The sequence below is a fragment of the Paramisgurnus dabryanus genome, chromosome 16 (assembly GCF_030506205.2).
Source record: "Paramisgurnus dabryanus chromosome 16, PD_genome_1.1, whole genome shotgun sequence".
NCBI classification, from domain to species: domain Eukaryota; kingdom Metazoa; phylum Chordata; class Actinopteri; order Cypriniformes; family Cobitidae; genus Paramisgurnus; species Paramisgurnus dabryanus.
In genome coordinates this window covers 36041703-36047624 of record NC_133352.1, presented here as the reverse complement: position 1 = coordinate 36047624, position 5922 = coordinate 36041703, and the positions used below count along the sequence as shown (strand labels likewise).

At 34.7% G+C, this 5922-nt stretch overlaps 1 long non-coding RNA gene across 3 annotated transcripts; it reads right to left on the bottom strand.

The window, feature by feature from the left end:
* Window positions 1-1989: 1989 nt before the first annotated feature.
* On the bottom strand, window positions 1990-5294 carry LOC135720313 (uncharacterized). Of its 3 annotated transcripts, none has more exons than XR_010521266.2 (3): window positions 4108-5294; window positions 3547-3645; window positions 1990-2345 (listed from the first exon to the last, which is right to left on the bottom strand). It is a non-coding gene; the product is annotated as an uncharacterized lncRNA (long non-coding RNA). The 3 variants fall into 3 exon arrangements; XR_012335198.1 differs by having other exon boundaries at window positions 3547-4259; window positions 5118-5294; XR_010521265.2 differs by having other exon boundaries at window positions 3547-5294.
* Window positions 5295-5922: the final 628 nt, after the last annotated feature.

The following is a 5922-nucleotide window of genomic DNA, read 5'->3' as shown; positions in this document are numbered from 1 at the left end:
AAGTTATGGCTGCTGAGCGCTAGTTAATGCTATATGCTAGCATTTAGGCTGAATTTTTACTATTGACGTTACAGTTTTGTTTTGCAAGTCCATACTAAAACACAGTAGACATATGTCAGGTATGTAAAAATGTTGGATAAAAATCTTATAAAAATACACCAATGAATACTCTTATTCTGTGTAATTGCAAAGTTTTGTCAGTGAGCCTTCATTAAAAAATATCCATTATGATGAGCCGTGTGTTCTATAAAGATGGTTTAATAGTGTTAGGCAAGACAAACATATATGTCAGGAAAAGCAATGTCTGGTCATATACCAATGTCCACAGACTACTGGTTGTTTGGCAAGTTGTTAGGGTCACTGTTAAGGCCAACTAAATTCTACTTAAGCTGATAATAGTCAGTTTTACTAGCGTTTTTTGCAGCAGCCGTTGGAACGTGGAAAAGTGCCATTGTTGCATACTAAATGCATACTAAACTTAATGAAGCCACAAACCTTCTATGTAGATATCAGAGAATAATTAAACAGGTTATTACAATGCATTCATTGGCACCTTTAAACTAAAGTCATGTAGTAATTAAAAAAATACATATTCCATAAATAACTTTACAAATATTACACACTTTGTCTGTTTTATGGAATTAAAAAAATCGTAATTATTATATTGGATTTATTATGTCAATGTCTCAAATCCTGCTTATAAAACCAAAGGGGAATGTGTACACCTGCTTGTAAATGACTGTTACTGTAAGTACAGCAAATGATTTTGAGCACCTGGACGAATCTAAAAAGCACGAAAACTACAAAATAAAGACAGCATCTGTGCACTTTAGTCAAGAGAGCAAATATAGGCCACTGCACTTCATATATTTAAAGTTTTTCACATATTTTTTTTACCAAAGTGTTGCTGAGAGAGAGATGAAAAAGTGTAAAGTTTTTTCTTTTTAAAATGAATGCTTCATGCCACTTTTCCTTTCATCACTTATTCATTCAGAGCAAATGTTTTTCTCGGTGAACGTGATGTGGTTTCCCATATGCTGTGTTAATCTGACATGTTGAAGTGGTGCTGATGCTTTACAGTTGTACCGAAACACTTGCTGCTCTCTCTCTCTCTCTCTCTCTCTCTCTGTACATAAAGTTGCATTTATTATTGTAAAACCTGATTTTTCACAGGGGAAAAACACCTGCTCTTTGGGCTGGCATGGATATGGCAATGTTAGGTGGCACGCAATGCTGCCAGGTTCCTGTAACCCAAGAGTTGTAAAGATATCAGCTTGGAGATTGGTGTTAGCAAACCTGGAAAAAATATGTCACGTGTCTTCATGGGATTGTTACGGTATGTGTGTAAATGCACGCACAGATTTCATAAAATCGTTGGCAGTGTGAATGAACCAAAAATCAAACGATGGGCACATTTTCAGTGTTTTTTCCGTAATCTCTGTGTGAAATCTACCTGCAAAGATTTATAATCTCTTCCATCTAGCACTCCTTACACAAAGTAATATACTGTAGACCTCATGCATAAACTTAACAAATAAACATTTTCTCTTACTGAAATATGCATTGTCATAATGTACAACATGTAGAGAAGAGCGTTCCTAACTCTTCCACTGCAGATACAAAGAAATGTTAATGTGTGCCATCACTTCCCAGCAAGCAATTTTGCGGCTAATAGACGTCTAGTAGCCGTCTAAACACCCCCCTGACGTCTAGGCTAAAATAAGGCTAATTTTGGGCTGTCAGTGAAAATCTAGTAGACGTCTATCATAGCCCAAGAAATAGACTAGTCATCAAATAGACGGCTATTAAACGTCTACATATATACGTCTAATAGACGGTGAATGTGGGTCTAGGCTAAAACAAGGCTAATTTTGGGCTGTCAGTGAAAATCTAGTAGACGTCTATCATAGCCCAAGAATAGACTAGCCGTTAAATAGACGGCTATTAAACGACTACACGTGTGTGTCTAATAAACAACAAAAGAATGGCTAAAGAATTCTTTTTAATCCATTAAAAAAGGTTCTCATAAACATGCAATCATGCAATTTATTACAAAAAATATTGTTAATACAATAGAAATTCAGATAAGACAAAATGAAGAAAAACTACTTTTAACAAAAAGAATAAAAACAGTAACAAAATAAAAGCATATATAACAAAATACAATTTTAAAAATGAAATAACATCTAAACATTAACGAACTATCTTCAGTTCACGTCAACTTATTAATTGTACTAATTTCTATACCCCCCCCCCCCCGTGCTCCCTGGTGCCTGTTTGAAATGCCCCCATTGCATCCTTCACTTCCAGTTCTGTTGCTGCTGGGAAGTTGTTCAACACAGCATCTGCCAAATATGATATGAAAAGAATGCATGAGACAAGTATTTCTGCTTTATGTTAAATGTGATAGTCATTCTCTTTTGAAAAAGTCATATATAAATATTGACAGGCAACAGTAATCATACCGTTCTCATTACTAACAGAAGTGCATGTTTCTCTGCGTGTGTTTAATGACATTTTTGGAACTAGCAAAAGAGGCTTAAAGGCAGGGTATCTGATTTTTTTTTTAGTTATGCTGGTTGAAAGTCTCCTCAAATATTGATAGCTCTCACTATGTTAAGTTGTCTAAATGTGTATTTTTATATATTTGTGTCATCTATAAAAGGCGTAGGACCAAAAAACGTTCAACAAATCATTGAACCCTGACTGAATGCAATAATTGGACGTGGGCATGGGCCAGTTACCGGTTTGAAGGTATACAGAGATTTTCAGAGTCAAGGTTTTAAAAAAAACACAAAAATTTTCTGTGATACCGTTTTCAATGTATGAACTGTGTTTACACAAAGTGAATTAAATCATGTAATTGAATTCATGTTTACATTTACAATTGAAAGAATATTATCATTTAAAGGCTTTATTTTTACCTGGCATAAACGTTGTTTGTTGCTTAAAAATAAAATGTATTGTGTCCAGTTGAAAAGTTGATGTTTTAATATGCAGACATTTGAAAATAACACATTTTAGTGTCACAATGGCAATACCACAACACCGTGGTATTTTTGTTGCTTATGTAGTTTGTTTACGAATTAGTGTAATGATATTTATCTTTTCAAATTTCTAAACGTGCTGTATTTATTTCGGATTAAAAAAAGTTGTTTATGTTGGTTACTTTGGTAATGTTATTCACTTTGTCAGTCTTACTGGTTAATGAGATAGGAGTGTGCTTCTGGTTGGTGCGTGTAGGCTAAAGTTAGTATTTTTCAAAATCAAATACCCTGCCCTTTAAGATAATAAAATATTCACAATACAATCTTATTGACATAAAACCTGTCAAATGTCTAAAAATAAAACATCTAAACAATATTGTGTGGATGAGTAAACTGTTGTATCGGCAAAGAGTAATTTAATCTGGGGCTTTTAATATTTAGAAAATATTAAGGCAGTACCGGACTGTCGTCAATTACTCCTCACATAACCTAATGTTATATTAAAAGTACTATTTTGTGAAACACCATTCAGCCTAAAACTACATACAAACACACTTACCTTTAATAACTGAGAACTGATGTTTTTTCAAATGCTTGCTTCTGTAGTGGACCACCACCATTCATGTTGAACTTTGAAATTAATGAATTTTAGTGAACTCTAAAATAGAAAAGACAATGTCGTTAACAGTTGCAGACTGAAATATTTATACATAGCACATGCCTATGTCAGTAATTGTACAGTATTGTATGCTTCAGTGTACAAGTGTTTACCAACCTTAAAGGTTAATGCCCACTGACCTGCAAGTTTCCCTCACTAACACAATACAACTCTTTTTTCCAACAGACTGAAGGCCTGTAAGACTTAGCTAAGTTACTGCTGTTACTAAAAAGCAGCCTACAAATCACTCATGTTGATCTTCAGTGTAACGTTACGTTACATAGACTCATTTACCTCCACTATTTTATTACATTGCAGGTTGTACTGTTTAGGTTTTATAAAACATGGGTTACTTACTACGTTACACTGTTAAGTAACCGGCAAGAATGTCGCGATGCCAACAACAAATAAAGTAAATCAATTTTAAACACATGTAAAATAAAATAATAAAATAAAACTTACAAGACCAAACGAGTGTGGTACATACTTTCCTCGTGGCTGCTCGCTGATGTTGTTGCTTTTCAAACAGCGGAAATCTTTCTCGCGAGATTTGGCCCCGTGTTTGTGTACTGCTGCCATCTAGCGGTTCGGAGTTGTAACTGGATTTTGTTTATCTTTGAAATACGGTCAAATAATGAATGTTATGCGTGACAGCAGATATTCAGATAAGATAAATTAAACCAAACATCTTAATTTCACTGGTGTCTTTGCATGCCTGATAAAATATCATAATTCTTGCAAGTTATTTTGGCAAAAACAAAATTTTATTAAATTCAAGGTTATTTTGGGCTAAACATGGTTTGTTCGTAGTCGGTCTATTTATGAGCCAAATAGTGGCTATATGTACGACGGTGCATAAAACACTTTAAAGAAATTAAACAAACCTTGTAATCGCTGTTAACTTTGCTTACAATGACATACCATACATCTCACAAGTTATTTTGGCAAAAACCACATGTAATTAAATTAATGGTTATTTCTGGGCTAAACGTGGGTTATTCGTAGTCGGTCTATTTGTAAGCTAAATAGTGGCTAGTACAGACGGTGTATAAAACACTTTAAAGAAATGAAACAAAATACCTTAATCGCTTTGAACTTTGTTTACATGATTAAATATCATACATCTCACAAATCATTTTGGCAAAACAACATGTAATTAAATTAATGGTTATTTCTGGGCTAAACGTGGGTTATTCGTAGTCGGTCTATTTGTAAGCTAAATAGTGGCTAAGTACAGACGGTGCATAAAACACTTTAAAGAAATGAAACAAAATACCTTAATTGCTTTGAACTTTGTTTACATTATTTAATATCATACATCTCACAAATAATTTTGGCAAAACAACATGTAATTAAATTAATGGTTATTTCTGGGCTAAACGTGGGTTATTCGTAGTCGGTCTATTTATGAGCTAAATTATGACTACGTACAGACGATGCATAAAACACTTTAAAGAAATGAAAAGAAATACCTTGTAATCGCTGTTAACTTTGCTTACATGATAAAATAGCATCCATCTCACAAATTATTTTGTCAAAAACCACATGTAACCAAATTAAAGTTTAATTGGGCTAGAAGTGGGCTAGGAACAGCCCGGCTATATCGGGTCTATACTGAAACGAGACGTTGAAATGACGGCTATTGCTTGCTGGGTTTAAACCGAGCTATACCTTACCTTCAGGACCCGACCCGAGTCTGATCGAAAACAAAAGCAAATGTCAGAGGAAAGGTTATATGAGGTAACACAACACTTCCTCGCTCATGCAGTTCATAATGATGCACATATTCCTGCTGTCAATCACAGCTAGACAGAAAAGAAGAGATTGAGAGCGATGACGCAAACATCCGCATTCAGACGCCTGAGATTTACCGGAGGTCAAGAGAAAAGATCAACATCAGACTGTGTGCTTGTTTGTGACGGGTTGTTAGTTCAAACAGACAGCGATGACAATAGCACAACATCAACAAAACAAGGTAACAAATAGGACGGATAAATAACAAACAGCTTTGTGTCCTTTGAAATCTCATCTGCTGTGTTGTGACCGGCTGCATTACAAAGACTTTGGAGCTTTAGAAAGTTTCAAACAGAAACGCGGCAGTTCTTTTATCATAGCGAGTTTGTACAAAGACCACAATAAAACCGAGGTGCTTCAGAGGCAAACATCATAGGATAGACAGAAGTCTCTTGAAGAACCTCACAGGGTGAAGTACAGATGCCTATGATGATGTTCAACAGATGATTGGTAATTCTTTTCTAACTACTAATTAAGAAGATG